This window comes from Oryctolagus cuniculus, chromosome X (genome assembly GCF_051225735.1).
Source record: "Oryctolagus cuniculus isolate XC-2025 breed Fujian yellow rabbit chromosome X, ASM5122573v1, whole genome shotgun sequence".
Taxonomy (NCBI): Eukaryota; Metazoa; Chordata; class Mammalia; order Lagomorpha; family Leporidae; genus Oryctolagus; species Oryctolagus cuniculus.
In genome coordinates, this window is record NC_142888.1 from 20,038,392 (window position 1) to 20,061,105 (window position 22,714).

General features: G+C 39.9%; 1 pseudogene; it reads right to left on the reverse strand.

The window, feature by feature from the left end:
- Positions 1–17,273: 17,273 nt before the first annotated feature.
- On the reverse strand, positions 17,274–18,651 carry LOC100356231 (E3 ubiquitin-protein ligase makorin-1 pseudogene; annotated as a pseudogene).
- Positions 18,652–22,714: the final 4,063 nt, after the last annotated feature.

Below are 22,714 nucleotides of genomic sequence, written 5' to 3' on the forward strand. Positions count from 1 at the left end.
TTTCTTGCTGATCAAGGTAGTTCCTTTGGGAAGAGATTAGGAGCCATGTGTTTTGTGCCCTACCTTTGTCCCCAAGGAAAAATTTTTGATCCAATTTTTCTGAGCCAATTTTGAAGCTGTCAGTTGGGTAAAGACAGTCTTTGCCTTTCAGACCAGTTCCAGAAGTTGAGTGCTTATAGATGAAGGACAGTAGTCTGAGATCCTCTCAGCTTGCCCCTTCTGGCATGGACTCACTCTTGCAAGAGCAAACTGTTGAAATCTTTACTTAACATATACTAAACTGATCTTCTGTATATAAGAGAATTGAAAATGAATCTTGATGTGAATGGAAGGGGAGAGGGAGCGGGAAAGGGGAGGGTTGAGGGTGGGAGGGAAGTTATGGGGTGGGGGAAGCCATTGAAATTTATATTCATTAAATAAAAGTTAAAAAAAAAAGAAGGGATGGATAATCAGGCATCTTGGGATAGCATGACAAATGCTAGAATCCTACTCCTCCTGGGAACAAAACTCTCCGGTTGCGTGCTCAGTGGAGGAAATAGGAGAAAGAACCCCATAATTTTTTATAACTTTACGTTAGTACAAATTTCTACATTTGCGATTTTTCCTTAGGACTATTTACAAAGCCTTTCGATTATAGGTTTTCATAATTTCATCAGTTTCACTGGTTAATTGGTCAGCAGAGTTCCTCTTGCTGTCATGCTAAAGAGTTGACCTCTGAGTCATTGGCCCATTTGTGAATGTATGGGGACAGGGAACAGGATGCTGTTAGAGAAATGCCAACCCAACACAACAACTTGTATCAAATAAATTCTTCCTTCACTTCTTAAAACATCAATATATGCTAGATGTAGGGGATGATGTAAGGCTCCCAAGGAAAGCTTTTTGGAAGGTTCTGCTTTGTGACACAGCACATCCCTCTGGAATGCAGAAATAGTTAATACCTCTTAATGTTATCTCCTCTTCAGCCCTCAAAAAAGTCCATTTTAATGTCACATTAAGCTTATTATCTTCACTATGATAATCACTGCCATAAAAGACAGATGCTTTATAAAATGGGAGATGTTGACACTGTCATAGAGCCATGAATGATGTTCCCTAGAGGAATGGTTTTTTAATGAAGACTCTAAAGTTTTTTTGAAAGCACAAACTCTTAACTTTCATGCTACTTTAAATTCTGAGATACAATTTTATAAATAATGACAAGCAAAGCATAAGTCTTCTTGGTAAAGACTATGATAATGGATAGTGTTTATATGAATGCTGGAGTTGGTATTGATCTTTATGCAACTCTTTTAATTATTTAGGTGGGGGATATTTAGGTACAAAATATTTTTAAGGTAAGATACTTGCTGTCTTATATCTTTTTTTTTAAATAACAAGATTGCCGATTACATATCACTAGTAATTCACTGTCTTCAGTAGATATCATTACTGATTAAGGAAGGTAAAGTAAATTAAAGACATTTTTAACTGAATAAAATAATGCTGGGGGCCGGTGCCATGGCTCACTTGGTTAATCCTCCGCCTGTGGTGCCGGCATCCCATATGGGCACTGGTTCTAGTCCCAGTTGCTCCTCTTCCAGCTCTCTGCTGTCGCCTGGGAGGGCAGTGGAGGATGGCCCAAGTGCTTGGGCCCTGCACCTGCATGGGAGACCAGGAGGAGGCACCTGGCCCCTGGCTTCCGATCAGCACAGCCATGGTGGCCATTTGGGGAGTGAACCAACGGAAGGAAGACCTTTCTCTCTGTCTCTCTCACTGTCTATAACTCTACCTGTCAAATAAAAAAAAAAAAAATGGTAAACTTATCTATGTTTTGTCAAGAAAAAAAAAAAAAAAACTAAACTAAAACTAGATCCCAGAGACCCTAAGTACTACAAAGAGTATATGAAGCAAACATTTTACTGTCTATATTATAGTTTGTACTAAATTTAATGTCTTTTGAATTCAGTTTTCTTTTTAAAGTGGAAAAATTCAAGGATCTCAAGCCAGTGGTACAGCTTCAGCTGATGAGTACAGAATGTTTCTCCAGATAATGTCTCTAAGCAGAAGCTAGCAACGGCTTTTCTATTTGTATCACAATTACAAAAAAACTCCTTGAACTGGAATTTTTCAGGGAAGCCATATAAGTATAGTTTTGCAGAATCTATGGAAGAAAATAATGCTGAAGTAATTTTTCATATCATACTTATAATATGATTTGTATGTTAGATTTGTCTTTTTTAATCCCTTTCTTTGACAAGGAGAAAGTAAGTAGTCATTAATTTTGAGCTTTTTTTGTTGTTCTGTTGATCACTATAGAAGATACTGAAGGTAGGCCATTATTCATAGGATCAACTGTCTTTGAAGTCCAATGATCAATGATTTAACCAGATTAATTTGTTCAATCACTACAAAAATTCAAAATGAATATTTGACTAATAGTAACCTAACAGTTCCAGAAATCTAATTGGTAAATTGCTCAGATTAAAGAATGAAAATGAATGAAAATGTGTTTGGAGGATTCTTGGTGTTTTTTTCCTTAAATTTTAGTTAATTAAGGGAAAGTGCCTATGAAATTAGATTTAGGAGAGGCAAGGGGGATGTACTGTATAATTACAGCCTTTTTTACTTGCCAGCACTTTAGGAGTAACATTCCATCCATTTTTACTAAAGCCATTATATGTTATATAAAATAAAATTAATTTCAGATGTCACTTTGTAAAATCCCTATTCAAATTTAAGTACTAAAAAAGTTTCTAACACTAGTGTAATTACTTACTTTTCAACTACAAATTTTCTTGACATGGCTAGACACAAACCTTTAATAATTTTTACCCCTCAATAAATCCTGTATAAATAAGACAAAATTACTTTTACTGTGGAGGAGACACAAATTTTCTCCAGGGAAAGTATATTGACACACATATGAAAACTACTTTCTTTTACAGCTTTAACAAATGATCAAATGATAATGTATTACCATTAAGTAACCAATTCCAGTAGAGGAATTAGGAAAACAAACAAGCCTTTCTCTAGATCTATATCAATGTAAATATCATTTCTAATTTAAATGTAGATGGAATCTTATTCAATCCACACTATAAGTCAAGCTATGTCTTGCAAAGATAGTCTAATGTGTAATTTGCTTCTCAAAGAGAGCCATGTCCCCAAAAACAAAGTATTTTTAATTTATTGAAATGAAATCAGTTTCTTAAATCAAGTATTATTATATCTGAGTCTAAAGTTATCAAATTCTGTTTTCCACCATACCCACTCTGTGTACACATATCCACCAACATACTCAAAGTTCACAGATCAGTTATCTATTGATGCATTTTTTTTTTCAAATTTGCTGCAGTTATGGAGAATTTCACAAAAAAAAAGAAATTAAAATCCTGAAGTGGAAGCTTTAGGTAAGGCAATGCCATCCACTCTCTCACCTCCCCCTCCTTTCTTTCCCTTGACTGACCCCGCCCCCAAATGCACACAGGTTTACTCAATATAGTTTTAAGAATGTAAAAACTAGAGAAGCTGACTTCATGTCAACAGTCAATAGCATATCAACCACTCTGAACAAGAAAATTAAATTATTTCTATGCAATTACTTATCCCATAAATCATGACTAATAAAGTTTTTTAAATGACCCCATAGCAATTCAGGAAAATCAGAAAGCAGAAGATCAGTCATCTTTTTATCTCCCTATGGTCAGCAAGCAGAATAACTTTGAGTCTTAAAAACAAAAATCCATGCCCTAATCTCCAGAACCTGTAAGTACATAATCTTATTTGGCAAAAAGAGACTTTGATGACATAATTAAAATTAAGGATCTTGAGGTAGAGAAATTATTCTGGATTATGTAATCACATGAGTCTTTCAACATTTAAAAAAAAAGAAAGAAAAAACAAGCTATAAGGATGGGTCAGAAAGACGAGATGATTTAAGACACAGATTTGAAATGCAAGACCCTTTCTTGCTATCTCTGAAGATGAATTTAGAAAGCTATCTTAGCTTGTTCAGGCTGCTATAACAAAATGCCAAAAACTGGGTCCTTTACAACCCTAAAAACCTGGCATATTTAGTGTCTGGTGATGCCTCTTTCTTTTTTTTTTTATTTTATTTATTTATTTTTTGACAGGCAGAGTGGACAGTGAGAGAGACAGAGAGAAAGGTCTTCCTTTTTGCCGTTGGTTCACCCTCCAATGGCTGTGCTGATCCGATGGCAGGAGCCAGGTACTTATCCTGGTCTCCCATGGGGTGCAGGGCCCAAGGACTTGGGCCATCCTCCACTGCACTCCCTGGCCACAGCAGAGAGCTGGCCTGGAAGAGGGGCAACCGGGACAGAATCCGGCGCCCCGACCAGGACTAGAACCCAGTGTGCCGGCACAGCAAGGCGGAGGATTAGCCTAGTGAGCTGCGGCGCCGGCCGAAGCCTCTTTCTGACTCACACGTGGCAACTTCCCTTTTTTTTTTTTTTTTTACAGCAATTATTTATTTCATTTGTCATAGTAAACTAGTCTATTTGTTATTGAGAACACATTAAGGTCTTTTACAGTTTGCATTTACCCTTAAGACCACCTTTATTGTTGGACCTCAGTATCCATGGAACTTGTTCCAGGATCCCCCTCCCATACAGATATCCAAATCTGCAGATGTTCAAGTCCCTTATATAAAATGACATAGTATTTGCATATAACCTACATAATCCTCCCATAACCTTCAAATCATCTCTAGGTTACATGTAAATCCTATGTAACACAGGGGATCTTCAAATAGTTCATGGAAAATCATACTAAGAAAAACTACATAGATTTCAAGAATTTTTGCACCAAAATAAGCTTATCTTTTAGTTCCATTATTAGTGAAGTTTTTGAAGTACCTCCATAGTTGCTATACTGTATTATTTAGGGATTAATGACAAGACAAAAGTCTGTACATGCATAGTAGAGATGCATTTTTCCCCCAGATATTTCAACTGAATCCACAAGTGTGGAACCTACAGAGAGGACTGAATTAACTTTCCTTTGCTCTGAGTCTGGGGGCACCAAGCAATTTACTGATAACTAGTCACATTTGTTGAGTATCTTGGTATCAGGAAGGGAATGACCTCATGAACAGACATTAGTATTTCAATGAATGGAAAGGTATACTTTCCTATTAGCATTTTAAAATATATGTATGTATGTATATATATAAGCATATATATGTGTATATAATTGTAGCATAATATAGAAAATGCACATTTAGATGTTCAGTTTGATTAATCTTGACAATTGTACATCCTGTGTAACTGCCAACTGAAATACAATATAGAACATTTTCATCATCTCAGAGTTCCCTTGGACTCCCTCCAATTGCTATCTGCTACAATCACTTGGATTTCATGAAGAAAGATGGCAACTTCTTGATGTGTCATCACATGTTGAAAGGGCTGATTGAGCTCCTTTGGGCCTCTTTTATGAGGACTACACCTTCATGATCAAATCACCTCCCAAAGGCCTTTTCTGCTGATCCAATCACCTTGAGGATTAAGACTTTAGCATATGAATTTGAGTGGAGAAGGCACAAATATTCAGACCATAGCATGGGCCTTGTGCCTGCCTAGGAATATGGAAAGCATCTAGAAGTTGGGAACAACCAGCAGAGAAAATCAACAAGGAAATAGAACTATATTAGCATGAAACTTCATTCTGCCTAAATCTTGAAGAAGTAAAGTGATGGATTCTCCCTTATTGCCACCAGGAAAAAATGCAGCCATGATGATACTCAGAATCTACCATGGTGAGACTTGGGTCACACTTTCAACTTACAGAATTGAAAGATAATAAATGTGTGTTGCTGTGAATGTCTAGGTTTGTAGTAGCAATAGAAAATAAATACAGTATCATTACAAATTATTTCTCCAAAAATTTTTCATTGGAGTAAATTTATTTTAAAACAAAATAGGGCCAGCGCTGCGGCTCACTTGGCTAATCCTCTGCCCAGGTTCTAGTCCTGGTCGGGGCACCGGATTCTGTCCCGGTTGCTCCTCTTCCAGTCCAGCTCTCTGCTGTGGCCCGGGAAGGCAGTGGAGGATGGCCCAGGTGCTTGGGTCCTGCACCCGCGTGGGAGACCAGGAGGAAGCACTAGGCTCCTGGCTTCGGGTCAGCGTAGCTGGCCGGCCATAGTGGCCATTTGGGGGGTGAACCAATGGAAAAGGAAGACCTTTCTCTCTGTCTCTTTCTCTCTCACTGTCTAACTCTGCCTGTCAAAAAAAATAGGAGTTAGAAGTCTCTGATAAAAAATTTTAAATAAATTCAATATTTACAGTTTTAGAAAATTCTGAAAACTGTATTCTTTTAATAAAATAGCTTCTAGTTTAAACAAGTAAAATTTATTTTATCATGTAATCTAAGTCATCATAGGTTTGAAAGATGGTTTTCCATCTCAATCTTATTTTGGGGGGCTATTCTGAAATTTCAAAAAAACATGTACAAAATGAACTCTCCTTGTTTCTCAGCCACTTTAACTAGATGCTCTATGTGCAAGACCAACAGCAATCTTTCAGATTTATTTTTATACTTAGACTTTCCCATCACAATCTTTGCCAAATAGCAGTCATAATGGTGGTTACTTTTTCATAAGCAACAGGGCGTCTGCAACATTGATTATCAAGTGGTTCTGAAATTCCCACTGCTCACACTTTGTTCTCTTAAGACTCTGAGCATCATAAACTAACTACAATATTCATTCATCATCAGGGGAAGCATCTAGTTTTTCTTCTTTTAAAAAAATCACAGCCTATCATTTCCTTGTCTGTTTCTGCCACAGTGACTAAAGGTACAAAGCAGTATGATTTAGTCAGTCTAAACAATCACTTTCTTTGCAGACCAAAAAGAAAATCCAAAAGCAATCAAAGGCTAGCAAACCACAGTGAAATTATTTCAGTTTTCAGTTAGCCATTTTATACTCTCTCCTTGATTGAGAACTTGTTCCAACTGGGACTGCTGGTAATGGGCCTTTTTCTGTCCTTAACCCCTTTGAAGGCTCACATCAAGTGAAAACAGTGAGTCTAAGTGTGGGGAGTCAAAAGGGCTTAATAGGCAGTCTGGAAATTGAGGGTGGAAAATGTTCCCCCCAAAAGTTATCCTTAGCAAGGTCAGAGTGCCTGCCTGCCCACTCCTAGGGAGCTTCCAAATTTACCATGAGAGTAGCAAGGGAGTGGTCAGTCCATACTCTTGAGCTCACAGTTTATTGTGAAAACAAGTAACCTATCCCACCCTACTGGATGGTTTTTTTGAGCAAGCTAGATAGAATGAAGAAATGTAAATCAGGTCTTTTGATGGGTTTTGTCCCCACCTTGTAACTGAATGTCAATCAAAATTGTGCTTAAAAACTCTGCAGAACCAGTTGGGGTTTTTTTCCTTTCTGGCTGGAGGTCTTTGACTTTAATAAATCTTGCTTTTTAAATCTCTCTGCTTCTCCACTTGGAAATTCTTCCATGTGAAACAAAGAACTGAGGTAATAATATGTTCTCCACTGCCATTTCCCCATAACATAAGCATTATTTTCTCTCACTGAATTTTCATGCTAACTTTTTAAACTCACTTATGATATTTCATTTTTAATCATAAAAAACTTATCTAACCTCCAATTTTTTTAGTGATTGTATTCTTGTGCCTTTCTTTCCATCCTATAGCATGGAGTTTGTTAGGTTTTAGGATTTTAGGGTTTGAAGAAGGAGAGGAGACAGCTAGTTAAAGTAGATAAGACTTTATTCTAGAGGGCACAAAATAGAGGGGAATAAAGAGAGTGGCACTGAGCCAGCCCAAACAGAGGGGAGGGAGTTTGAAGCTGATATAGGCAGGCAGATAGGATTAAATTGATTAGATTTGTGAGCTATAGACCATGCCTTTGCCCTGTCCCGTTTTGTGATTTCATGCCCCTGCCTGATCTTACCTGTACATAACCACTCTCCTTTTGGAAGCAGATAAAAGGTGTGGAGCGTCCAAGGCTTGCTCTCTGTCTCTGCTTTCCTGCCTGTGGCTACTTCTAACCCCACGCTTTGCTCCACATGACTCCTGGCCTGCTCTGTGTCTGGCATGGACCCAGCTTGTGCTTCTAGACTTCTTTTTCCCCTAAATAAAGCCCTCACTTTCATGTGTATTTCTTGTATTGCATAAATGCTAAAAACTTACCATGTCACCTGGTTTATTCGAGCTGATATTCAGAATTCTTATCTGAATAGACAGCAAGGACCCTTGATATTAATATTGAAATTATTAATAAAGCTAGTCAATAACAAAGCCAGGCTTTATTCCATTTGAGCAGCAGGCAGAGTCCCTTCTTAAGCTGCTTGTTGGAGGAAGTGCAGAGCACCACATGCACTCTGATAAGGTGGGTGGGAGGCATGCAGTTTGGAATATCCCCAGGTGCAGGGCTCTCCAGAGCAATAAACATCCCACTAGCCTTTATATTATCCACCTGTGCCCAGTTTCATCAGGACTAGAAGTTCAGGCCCCACGTTCTCACAGTTTATTTTATTCAATGACAAACAACACAGTCTTAATCAAAATGTTTGTTACTAATCCTTGCACTCAAAGAGTTAAAATCCCAAAAAAGTAGACCTTAAATCAAAAGACAGCCAATAATATAATCCATAGAGAGAAAGTTGTTGAAAAAACTTGAAATATAGATGCAATTAATCTGAGATAGAGTTAATGGGGCTTCTTGAGCAATCTCATGTGGTAGGCCATCACCATAGGCAGAAAAAAAAAAAAAAAAAAAAAAAAAAAAAAAAAGCTAAGAGAAGATTCAACCCAATCTTTTGCTGACAACTATCAGGAAGTGCATTTAGTGTATATATGGAGAGCAAGAACAAGGGAAATCATTCATAAGATATCTGAAAAACCAAATCAGTGTTTCTGAACAGGGAAATAGCAAGAGAAAAGGGAACTAACATTTATTTGGCAGTTAAATAAGCCAGGCACTGAGATTTTTCTGTACGTTATGCCTTTAAATTCTAATAGTGGTTTAGGGAATAACATCTCCATTTCACAAAACAAACCACAATTTACAGAAATTGAAGTCATATAAGCAGCAAATAGTGAGATTTAAACTGATAACAATATTGAGAGATTAGATCTTCCTTCAATATTATAATATTCTTGAGTGACCTAAGATTTTGTACAATAACAACAAAGATGGTTGAGCTTGCTTACCATATGAAATTACTCAACATTGAAATTCTCAATTCCTTTGTAATAATCCTTTTTGAAATCAAGTAAAAATTTCTTGATTGTTTTTCAATTTGATTTATCTCCATGTTTGACTACCTCAATTATTTTGACTGAGAGCACACTGAATCTGCACATGAAAGGACATAGTCATTGCATCCAGATATCCTTTATCATTGATACTAATCTTTAATTTTGGAAAGTTCCAGTGCTACTAAATAGGTTTTCCTGAATGAGGTTTCTTAATTGGATATATATCCAGATCTGATCATTTCATTTAATTCTCATATAATAGGACCAGAATGCACATAACCAGGCATTTTAAATTTTGGACTGTAATATGTTATATGGAAAGTTGGAGAAAATGACCATTAAGTCTAAGATTTCATTATATTCATCGTTATACATGATATGCCTAAAACTTGTCACCAGTTAATGATAAAGAAAAAGAACTTCAATCATTCAAAACCATTACAAATTACCAAAAAATTTTAAAAGTTACCCAGTAGAAAGAACGGGCCATCAAAGAAGGAGGTACCTTTCTCTGAAGGGAGGAGAGAACTTCCACTTTGACTATGACCTTGTCTAAATAAGATCTAAGTCAGCGAACTCAAGAGGCTTCCATAGCCTTGGAAACTCATGACTAGAGCCTAGGGAGATTTCTGACACCATAAACAAGAGTGTCAAATTATTAAGTCAACAACAGGAGTCACTGTGTACTTACTCCTCATGTGGGATCTCTGTCCTTAATGTGTTGTCCAATGTGAAGTAATGCTATAACTAGTACTCAAACAGTATTTTACACTTTATGTTCTGTGTGGGTGCAAACTGATAAAATCTTTACTTAGTATATACTAAATTGATCTCCTGTATATAAAGAGAATTGAAAATGAATCTTGATATGAATGGAATGGGAGAGGAAGCGGGAGATGGGAGGGGTGTAGGTGGGAGGGAGGTTATGGGGGGGAAAGCCATTGTAATCCATAAACTGTACTTTGGAAAATTATATTTACTAGATAAAAGTTAAAAAAAGAGAGATAAAAAAGTTGTAACTGTTGAAACACTGATTGTTTACAGTTGCATGCACTAGGGTAGTGAGTATAAAATAAAAATTTTTGTGGAAATATATGGCTGGTATTAAAAAAAATCAAAGCCATTGATAAGTCAACTCAATGTCTGGACCTAAAGAATTGAACAAATACATAAACAACAGTAGTATATGATATTGACTGTAGCTTAATTGCAATGTAGACACAGTGATTAAAAAAAAAGAATGGTCAATGCATTTTTTTCCACAAAATGGTACATGATACAACAATAAAAGTTGCATTTAAAATGCCACTTAAGGGAGCCAGTATTGTGATATAATGGGTGAAGCTGCCACCTGCAATGCCAATATCCCATATGGGCACTGGTTCAAGTCTGGACTGCTCCACTCCAACCTAGCTCCCTGATAATGGCCTGGAAAAAGCAGGGAAAGATGACCCAAATAGTCAGGCCCCTGCCACTCATGAGGGAGACCTGGAAGAAGCTCCTGGCAACCATCTGGCCCAACCCCAGCCATTGTAGCCATCTGGAGAATGAACCAGTAGATGGGAGATCTCTCTCTATCTCCCTCTCTCTCTCTGTAATGCTTTCAAATAAATAAAGATTTTTAATAATATAATTTAAAATATTTTATAACTTGTTTATAGCATAGTATTTTATGCCAAGACAGTGGCAGATAAAGATTACCTCAGTTCTTTGTCCCACATGGAAGAATTTCCACATGGACAAGTCAGGGAGAAAGGAAAGATTTATTTAAGTCAGAAACCTCCTGACAAAGCGCCCTAGAAATTGACACCAAGAGAGGCAAAACTCAAAGACCTGGTTGAAGCAGGGGGTTTTTAAGCATGATTTGGGGAAAAAACTGACTACCAGCTAACAATCAGTTAGAAGGTGGGGACAAAACCCATCAAAAAGGCCTGGTTTGTAATCTTATTTGTCCTGTCTAGTTTGCTCACCATAAAACAAAAGAGCCATTAGAAGGGTTGGATAGGTAATCTGTTCTAGTCTCATGATAAAACTGGAAACTCAGAAGGCTAGGATAGGCACTTTTGTCTTACTAAAGGCAGCTTTTGGGGAGAAATACTCAGTGGGATTCAGCACTTTGGTTTTGCTAAAGATAACTGTTGGGGGAAGCAAGCATTTGGCACCCTAATAGAAGGAGCCCCATTTCCTCATTTTCCACCAGGACCAACCTAACTGCCTATTAACCCATCTGACTCCTCACAGTATTAAATGAATAATGCAGTTATACAATCTGTAAGAAAAATGACTAGGTAGAATTTTTTAAAAATATGAATGACAACTAATTCAGAAATCATGGTTTATGAATAATTTTTAACTTGTTTATAATTTTAGGAGCTTTCTTATAATGATGAAATATTACCACATAAAAAGTTTATTAATTGACAATTTTACAAGCTATTTTGCCTCTAACTTTTAAACATTAAACATTCACTGATTTATTTCTTTTTTTTCACATAGCACTCCTATTGGTTTTCCTAGAACATTGAAATTACCAATTATTATTCCCAGTAAATGAAATAATTTAAATTTTGTTTGGATGCATTCATTTCCAAATTTGGTTTTGAGGTAATATGATTTTTTCACTTGTATGACATTTTAAAAATATCTTTATTAATGGGTAATTTACATATTTTTCACCAATTTTAAGTGAACAATTCAATGAGTTTTGTCAAATTATATGCTGTGTTATTTGTGCTTGCTATTTCATGTGCCAAGTTTAAAGCTAGGGTGTGAATAAAATCCTCCTCCAAGCTCATATAGTACAACATTGGAGCCTATAAACACCCAGATTAGAAATGATTGCTGTTTCCTCTGGTCGTCCTCTCTCTGCCCTAATCCTTGAAATGTTTAAAGGTCACCCTGAGGTTGCCAATATGGTTGATACAGCAAGTTCTATTCTTGCCTCAGTCACCTCTGGAGCTCTAACTTGATAAACTCACTCCATACTTTGAAGTGGAAAACCTCCAAATGCCAGGAGTTGTTAGCTGTTTTGAAAGTATCCAGCGTGAGCAGAAATTTGAAAACTTGGAAGCATGTCATGAGTCTGATGAGAGCCAGTAATTATTTCATCAGAAGTGACATAACTACATTACATTTAATAAACACAAGTCTGAAATATTCAGTTATTTTGACATTCAATGCTGTCAGTAAGTACCCACCTAACAGATATCCTCATAACTACCCTCCCCCCCCTCACAAAATCTTGGATGTACATGCATAGAGGGGGAATAATAACTTCAATGTGATAAGATAAACCAGAAATGTTGAAACTAAAGTTGGAAACCAGTGGTCACCATGAAAATAGAAACTCCTTGAAAATTCCAGAAATCATCAAGAAAGTCTGAGGTTATATGCAGTATTGAATAGAGTGCAAGGAATTTGATCCAGATGTCAAGCAGTAAGAAGTTTTGAAAAATAGGTCTTTTTGCACCTTTATAATTTGTCAAAAGGTTTAGAATGAAGCTTATGTAAGAATTTTGCTGGGGCCAGCACCGTGGTGTACTAGATTAATCCTGGCACCAGCATCCCATATGGGCGCCAGTTCTAATCCCAGTTGCTCGTCTTCCAGTCCAGCTCTCTGCTGTAGCCTGGGAGGGCAGTGGAGGATGGCCCAGGTCCTTGGGCCCCTGCACCTGCATGGGATACCAGGAGGAAGCACCTGGCTCCTGGCTTCGGATCAGTGCAGTTCCAGCCTTAGCGGCCTTTTGAGGAGTGAAGCAACAGAAGGAAGACCTTTCTCTCTGTCTCTCTCTCACTGTCTGTAACTCTGTCAAATAAATAAATAAAAATCTTAAAAAATATTTTTGCTAAGACTCCAGGAAAATATAGCTAGAGAGATTGAAAGTATAGCGCGCAATGAGATTGAGGCAAAACAGCAACAAAAAGTGATTAGAAACTTTGACAAGAACTGCAGTTTGCAAAGCAACATCTCCAGAAGAACTGGATTCAGCACAACAGGACAAAGTCACAGGGTTTCTTGACTTCACAGGATAAATCAGGAGAAAAGAAGGAGGAGTAGATTAAGGCCAATGAAATGGAATTGTTTCTGAAGCGGATGCCTCAAAGAAATCTTATTACAAAGATTTTTATTTAAAGTAATATTATTGAGAGTCGCCTAAGCTCCTATTTTCAGACCTTGAACCTCTCTAAGCATCATAATGTATGTTACTTTTCAAGACGACTACGCCTGGGGCCAGCGCTGTGGCGTAGTGGTTAAAGACGCAGCCTGCAGTGCTGGCATCACATGGGGACAATGGTTTGAGTCCCGATTTCTCCACTTCCAATCCAGCCCTCTGCTATGGCCTGAGAAAGCTGTAGAAGATGGCCCATTTCTGTAAAACTCTGCCTTCCAAATAAGAGAGAGGAGAGGCAGAGAGAGGTCTTCCATCCACTGGTTTACCCCCCAACTGGCAGGAATGGCCAGAGCTGCACCGATCCGAAGCCAGGAGCCAGGAGCTTCCTCCAGGTCCCCCACACAAGTGCAGGGGCCCAAGGACTTGGGCCATCTTCTACTGCCTTCCCAGGCCACAGCAAAGAGCTGGATGGGAAGTGGAGCAGCCGGGACTTGAACCGGCATCCACATAGGATGCCAGCACTTCAGGCCGGGGCATTAACCTGCTGCGCCACAGCACCGGCCCCTAAATAAATAAATCGTTAAAAAAAAAAAAAAAGAATATTACTATTGTCATTGATTAGTGAAATTTAATTTTTTCTATGTTTTTCTCTGTAGATTTCTGCCCAATCCTTCTGCTCTTCTGTTTTAATTCCATAAAACTATAGATAAGAATCTAGACTCATATGTCATCAGGGATGAAACAGATAAAATGGCTGTATTACAAAAGGGAGTGGTAGAGCCTATGAGAAGATACCTTGCCCAGGCTATAGTCATTATCTCTCTCTGCGCACTCGCTCAACCCCTCTCTTTCTCTCTCCCTCTCTCAAATACACATCCCCCAAACAATACTTCTGTTGTAGGAATCCAGGCCACGATGTACTACTGGTTTGTAACTCCAGGTGTAATTGTAAGCACAGTGGTATCTGGAGTAGGACAAATAGGAAACCTGTTCCTGACATGTACTAGAAATATTGCCTTGGGTAAGTTATCTCAGTTCTCTAAGTCTGTATTTCCTCTTTGGTAAACCATGAATAATTATTATTATAGGATTGTTATAGGACTTAGAGGATTTGATTCATGTAAAACGCTTAACACAGTACCTGAGAGATTCAGTGCTAAACAAATGAATGTGATCCTATGCTCTTAACTTTCTCCTCCTTTCTCCTTCCCATTCCCTCTCCCTTTCCATCTCTCCTGTCTTCTACATTTCTACCAAGGCGAGATTCCAGACTGTCATCATGTGGTTCATCAGATCACAGAATATTATAATGTTATCAAAGTTAAAAATAATACAAGGCAAGGCCAACACCTAAAAATCATGAAATCTACCTCAGAGTGTTTACATTGTTGATGTAAAGTCACTTAATAGCATATTTGAGACTGAAAGCAAAAACACTGCAATGTCAGGAATGAAGTTCAATAACCAGTCAACTGGATGACAAGATAATATTTACTTGGAATTCAAGGGCACCTATAGTTTTGAGAAAATATTGGTACCTATAAATAAGACTGTAGCCTCCAGGTGCCTACTCTCTTGACATAAAGAGTTCTCATTCTCAGACCTGAAGCTACACAGAGTAGGAAAACCTAAATATAAAACCTATTTTTTGCTACATTTTATAAATCATCACCCTCTCTTCTCTCTGTTTTCTGTTTCCTCCAAGTTGTTGGGAACACACTGATATTAGTACTTAAGTAATGCTCTATTATATGTATTTGAAAACTATTTTTTGATTGTCAGGATGCTGATTATGACATTTTTCTGTTAAAAAGAATTACTGGCCGGTGCCGCAGCTCACTAGGCTAATCCTCCACCTAGCGGCGCTGGCACACCGGGTTCTAGTCCTGGTTGCCCCTCTTCCAGGCCAGCTCTCTGCTGTGGCCAGGGAGTGCAGTGGAGGATGGCCCAAGTCCTTGGGCCTTGCACCCCATGGGAGACCAGGATAAGTACCTGGCTCCTGCCATCGGATCAGCGCGGTGTACCGGCCGCAGTGCACCGGCCGCAGTGCACTGGCCGCGGCGGCCATTGGAGGGTGAACCAACGGCAAAAGGAAGACCTTTCTGTTTCTCTCTCTCACTGTCCACTCTGCCTGTCAAAAAAAAAAAAAAAAAAGAATTACTAAGAACACATTTCCATGTTTGGTCTCACCCCACTAATAATCAACTAAATTATTTGAATCAGATTACTTTTTTGTATTTTAAAATAATTTATTAACACTACCACAAACAGTACAAGGTTGGTTAGTAAGAACTCCAAATGTATAAACTATTCGATGTTTTTGTGTGGTTCATTTTCTTCTTTAATTTCATGTTCCTAGTGTTAATTCTTATGAAGGGGAATGACCCCCTCATTCCATTTTGACTTGATTCATTTAGCAGAGGAGAAGTGACAAAGAAGCTGCCCAAATGCTTTGTTTCTATGGAAACAGCTTTTCCCATTTCAGTCCCACGATGAACAGGAAGGATTAGTTGGATTAATATTAATATTTATAAACACCAAGTTGGATGATTTTCCCTCTTCTCTTCTTTCAGTAATAGGGGATATGGACTGTCAAATGGACTTGCCCTACATCTGACTCTGAGGCTTGAAAGGGATACTATTCACTGAACGAAGAAGAGGGTCTTGATGAAATGCATCATCTAAACAAGCATATTTTAAAAATATCTAAAGTTTACACTATATTGATATATAGTATTTTTTATACCAACAGTTGACTACTAGAAAGGAGACCCTAGAAAATGCATGTGATTTTGCTTTATCAAATTCTCAGAAAGAAATGTTGGAATTAACATTTCAGAAAATCGTCTTCTCAAATAGTGCTGCAGAGGACAAAAGTATCTATCATATTTTGGTAAATGGTTATAAGGACTTTGTTTTTGTTCTAGAATTTTTATTTATTTATTTAACTCCTTTGAAAAAGCCACAGAAAGATATCCCATCTGCTGGTTACTCCCCAAATGCCTGCAACATCTGGGGCTGGGCCAGCCCAAAGCCACTACAGTATGAGGAACTCAATTCAGGTCTCCTACCCGGATGACAGGGACCCAACAAGCGGCTGCCTCCTAGGATGTACATTAATAGGAAGCTGGAATGGGGAGCAGAGCTGGGAATTAAGCTCAGGCAGCCCAATACAGGATGTGGGTGTCCCAAGCAATGTCCTAACTCCTAGGCCAAATGTCTGTCCCAATAAGGGTTCTGGAAATTAATGTTAACTGTTCAGTAGTGGCAGTGAATTTGATAGACATCATTGCAATTTTCCACATATTTTAAATGTAAGATAGAAAGGGAAAAAGTGAAAATGTGAATTAATGAAGTAAATGCACAAACCAGTGCTCATGTGTGCACACATGCACATGCATACTCCACCACAAACACCCACATACCCACTTAGGATCATTTTTGATCTTTCTGCATCTTAACGTAGGGAAATAAGATGAAAATATAAAGAGAAATCAACGAATGAAGTTCATACTACAAAATCTTAATATTCCTATCTAAAATATTTAAAATACAATTTTTTCTTCAAGTAGTGAGTATATTATGTAACTTTTGCCTATAACCCCCCTTTTTTCATAATAAGCAAAACAGAACAGTATTTTCAGGGTAGCCTAACTTCTATAAAAATAAACTGAGTAACTTAACAAAAGAGTTTTCATTTTTTTTTTACCTTTAAGATGTATTTTTGTAACTTTTTCAAACAGAGAAAATAACACATTCCTTGGGGGAAAGGTAAAGGATGGATAAGACAGGCCCTGAGTAAAAATGATTACAACAGCACCTGGAGTTGATAGGCCTGCCTAGGAGAGCAACACGCACTGCCACGCCAGCACAGCGGACAGCTGCTGTCTGAGGCGCAGCAGACCAGGCCACACACCACACAAAGCTGCTCTAGATTCAAGTCATAAAATGAAACAAGCGCCACTCACCTTCAGAGACTGGCAGCACATCATCCCCACCTGTAGCCACAAGCAAAAGCAACACCTTGCCCAGCTCCAAGATGGCATCCTCTTCTTCATCATTGTCTCAGGGGTTATAGTTCTCTTTCCTCCACGGGCCTGGTATCTACTTGAGGTTCCCACTCTCCCTCTCTCTGTGGCTCCTCTATAGGGCCATCAGGGTATGCATGCTTGTAGAAACGGTTCCCTCCAAATGCGCAGCTCCCATGTCCTTCATCAAAATACCTACATACCTTGTTGCTCATTGCCTCCTTGTATTCCTGAATGAGTTTCTGTTTCTCTTCTTTCTCGTCTACCCAGTACTCACTTGGAATGAAAAAGTAGAAGTGATCTGGCATTCTGGGAGCACTTTCTGCTCTTGCTCTCCAACTGCTTAGCACTCCTCCACTTGCGAATACACCTGAAACAGTAGGTGTAGCTGCAGCTGGAGAGGATCCCAGGGTGGCGCTAGCTGGGGTTGGCTTTCTCATGACCACCTCCATGCAGATCCCACGCACCACGTCCTCACTGCGCTGCACAGCAAAAAGGAGAGCTCCATGTCCTTCTCGTGGGCCTCAACTCTGGATTTTCTGTGCTGTGACCTCTGGGTGGAGGACCTGTAGCCCACACATATGCCATACGGCCCTCCTTGGAGACACACACAGCTCTCCCCATAGCGGCACTCTCCCAGTGCAGCACAGGGGCAAAGCTGCTGCTTTGTTCTGTCTCTGATTCTTCCTTGGTCACTGAGCTCGTCGGGGTTGCTTCAGTGCAGGCAGAGGCAGTGCGGCCACAGTAGGGCTGCTCAGGAACAAACTCAACAGCATTGGTCCAGTCCTCTGAACCTGCTCTCACAGTTGCAAGGATTTGGCAGTTAGGTCTGTAGTAGTTGTGCTGCAGCGTGCTCCATAAATACAGTACCCTCGCTGAACATACTTGCAAACTATACCGTACGGACTGTCAGAGAGGTCATGCAAACTCCATGCCTAAAATACCTGAAGGTGGCCCGTTTAACCCAGCCGCCTCCGCCTCAGCCTCTGCTGCCGCCCCACCTCCTGACGACCCCCGGGGATGTGGCAGTGACTGTGGGGATAGAGATGCAAGAGGCCACTGCCAGCACCGCCTCTGCCGGACCTGCTCCTGATGTGGAGGTTGTACAGAGAGCTGCAGCCGCCGCCATTACTGTTTATCCCACAGAGCAAAGGCCCCCGGACTTACTTCCGGTTTGGAGAGGTGGGAAGAGAAGGCCAGGAGGCCAGGCGAAGGGAGCGGAAGGAGACTGAGGTATCGGCTTGCTCCCTCGATTTTTTATTTTATTTTTTAGAAGTTTTAATTAGCTTTTAACAGATTCAATATAGTGCTTAGATACATAAAAAAAAAAAAGCAGCACGACATGTGTATTGGTGATGGAGGACTCAGTAAGACGGAACTGAGGGTCTGGTGCAGCGGCTCACTTGGTTAATCCTCCACCTGTGGCGCCAGCATCCCTTATGGGCGCCGGGTTCTAGTACCAGCTGCTCCTCTTCCAGGCCAGCTCTCTGCTTTGGCCCGGGAGGGCAGTGGAGGATGACCCAAGTGCTTGGGCCCTGCACCCGCATGGGAGACCAGCAGAAGCACCTGGCTCCTGGCTTTGGATCCGCACAGCACCAGCCGCAGGGGCCATTGAGGGTTGAACCAATGGAAGGAATACCTTTCTCTCTGCCTCTCTCTGTCTATAACTACCTGTCAAATTAAAAAGAAAAAAAAAGACAGAACTGAAAGTGCACCTAGGGGAGGATACATAACTTCTCTTAACTTTCTTGGTCTGAAAATGAAGCAAGACATCCTTGCCCTTTTTCTCTGGTCAGAACTAAACCCATGGCTCTATCAGATTGCAAGGAGTTGGTTAATTATAGCCTAGTTTACCCAGACTAGGACCGTGAGGTACTGGTTAACATAAAACAGTCTCTGCCATACTCATAAATGAAATGACAAAGTTTTGCAATTAGCTTTTTAAAAATATTTATTTGAAAGGCAGAGTTACAGAGGGAGAGAGAAAAACAAAGCGAACATCCATCGGCTGGTTCATTCCCCGTGTGGCAGAAACAGAGCTGAGCCAGGAGGAAGGAGACTTTTCATCCGGGTCTCTCCTGTGGGTGCAGGGGCCCAAGCACTTGGGCCGTCCTCCACTGCTTTTCCCAGGCCACAGCAGGGAGCTGCATCCGAAGTGCAGCACTCAGAATCGCAGCCACAATGGGCTGCCCCCCTTGCAGCTGGGGCTTTATCCGCTATAGCACAGTGCCAGCTTGTTGCAGTTAACTTTTCAAGTCCCATGGTTAAATGCTTATTAAAGGAGTCAAAATGTTTTATATTAAGAAAAATGTGCTGGACAGGGGAGCTACAGAAGGTGTTCCAAGGCATTAAGGAAGTTTAACAAAAGCGCCAACATTAAGAATCCTTGAGCAAACCATTCATAGATCCTCTTCAGATCAGTTGCTGCTTAAATGGAAGGGACCTTACCAGGTGCTACTGAGCACCACTTACCATCAGTAAAATTAGGATTAAGCTTTTACTTCTTAGGTCGTCACAGGTGAACACGAAAAACCTGCCTGACTATTCCTGTCAGCCAATCAGAGACTTTAAGTACCTCTTCAAAACGAAAAAGATAAGTAAAGATTTTACATTCCTCACATTAAGACTGCTGCACCTTAAGGCAGACATGCTGTGCCTGCCTCTTTTGATTCTCTTGGGAACTGTTATTGGGTTCTTCTATTATAATTCTCTATGCTCAAGTTAAATGAGCTTATAATCTATCACTGCCCACTATTTGGGAGATGTAAGATATGTTCTTTTCAACCGCCTACCTAACCCCACCTGTACGCCCACCTGTCAGTCAGGCTACATAATCACGCTCCTTTGGAAATGGATAAAAGGCCTGAAAGAAGGTAGGCCTGGCCCTTTTCCCCCTTTTTTGCCCCGTGCCTTCGGGGCACGTGGCCTTTGGGCCGCCCTGCTCTCTGCCTTTGCTTTGCTGCTGGTGAGAAGCTGCTAGTATTAGCTGCTTGTAACCAAGTGCTTGCTGCACATGGCTCTAGGCCTGCCCTCTGCTCGGTGTGGACCCCTACTTAATTTCCAGACTTTTCTTTCTCCCTTAGATTAAAGCCCTCACTCTCCCATGCAATTCTCTCACTAAATAAAAAGCTTAAAAACTTTAAACAAAAAAAAAAAGAAAAATGTGACAACAAAAACAAAGTATTTTGAGAAAAATGATAGTTGTCAAACCAGATTTCTCCCTGCATTAATAATACTGGTATTGCCTGATATGAAGTTCAGCTATTGAAATTATATAATCCTAGTTGTTTGGCAGTCCAGAAGCCTTCAGAGAGTACACACCTGGGCGTCCGGAACTGAATTATATAGTTGGTCTTTAATGCAGTTCCAAAAACTCAAAAGAAAACTACATGTGAAACAACGTTTGAGAATGTTGGCTCTTTAACAGATCCAGCTCCCTACCTTCTAGCTGCTCTGCTGCTTTGCAGCTATTATGCAATACATTTCTCCATCAGGTGTTTGCTTGACTCATGTTATTTCACATACAATATTCTAAGAATTTATTTCCCTTCTAATGATAGCAGGTCATCCCTTTTGCCTAAGACACTTTCATCTTCCCCTATAGCAGCAGTATCTGCCAGGGAGTCTTGCTTGAACCGTTTAATGTTTAAAATTTTATTTATTTATTTGAGAGAGAGAGACTCTATCTCGACCATATGGGTAGCAGAAACCCAATTACTCGAACTCTCACTTGGTGCCTGTTATGACCTGCATTAATAGTATGCTGGAGTTGGGAGCTAGAATTGGGACATTGTAGGATGTGGGCAACTTAGCCAGTGTCTTAACCACTAAGCCAAATACCCACCCCATTGAATGTAAACATAAGGGATTCCACCCAAATACCAATATAAATATGATAAGAAACTAGTAGTGTAATCAAGAGGATAAGATTTAGGTAGAATAGAGTACAGGAGTTGGGGGTGAGTGGGGGGACTAGAACAGAGAGAATCTGCAACAGTTTACTTGCTTGATGTTGATTTTCAGAGGAACACTTGCAACACTACTGGTAGGACCACCACAAACAAGGAACCAAGGAAAGGTTAAAGCTGCAAAACACAGTGAGTCAGATTTTTGAATATATAATGTATAAAGATATATATTGCAAACCAGAAGGCCCAGCTCTCCCCTTCCCCTTTACTACATCCTGGAGTCTTCTCTAACCCTTGCTATAAGAGCTCTAGAAAGCTACTTCATCGTGGAGGGGGGGCAGTTTTTTTCATAGAACTCTACCTTCTCAGCATCTCCTTTACTCATCACAAGTAAATAAAACCTTCCTCTCAGCAGCTATTGTTTAAAGCTAATCTTTGACAGTACCTTGAAGTGAACAAACTCCTTTTGTCTGCTGACTGTGGTACCTTCTTCAGTTTAACTACATGCATGAAATAGAAATTCATGATACTGGTACCATTACATCATTGCATCTGCATGCTTTGACTAGTATATTTAATAAAGGAATATTGGAGACTTTTTTGTTTAGGAACCAGGTTTAGGAGTAAAACTAATGGTTCAAGTTTTTTTATTATTATTATTTTAACTTGAAAGAACTACAGAAAGACAGAGAAAGAGAGGAGGGAGAGAAAGAGAGAGAAAGAGAGAGAGAGAGCGAGAGAAAGAGTGACCTTCCATTCTCTGGTTCTCTTCCCAACAACAGGAGCTGGAACCATCTGAAGCCAAGGGTCAGGAGCTTCCTCCAGGTCTCCCATGTGGTTAGCAGGGGTCCAAGCAATTAGGCCATCTTCTGCTCCCTTCCCAAGTACATTAGCAGGATGGGAAGTGGAGCAGCCAGGGCACGAACTGGCACCCATGTGGGATGCTGGCTATGCCATCATGCTGGCCCCAATAATTCAAGCTTCTTAATACTTCAAAAAAGGATAAATTTTTCCTTGAGATGGGGATAGTACAGTCAACATTTTGTGCTATATTGCACTATATTAATCCCAATGTTTTATCCAATTCTGAAAATCCAGTTATAATATCTGATCCACAGAAGTGTAAACTAGGGGCTGGAATTGTGGTGCAGCTGGTTAAGCTACTGCTTGCTGTGCTAGCATTCCATGTCACAGTACCACTTTGAGTCCTGGCTACTCTGCTTCAATCCAGCATTCTGGTAATACACCTGAGAAAGCAACTGAAAATGGCCCAAGTACTTGGGCCCTTGCCACTCACATAAAAGACCTGGATGGTGTCGCTCCCCCTCTTCGTGGAGGAACGACACTAAGCCCTGCCTAGGCTTCATATCCGAGTCACGGCACCATTATGTCGCTCCCCCTCTTCGTGGAGGAACGACACAGGACCCTGCGCTGTTCTTTT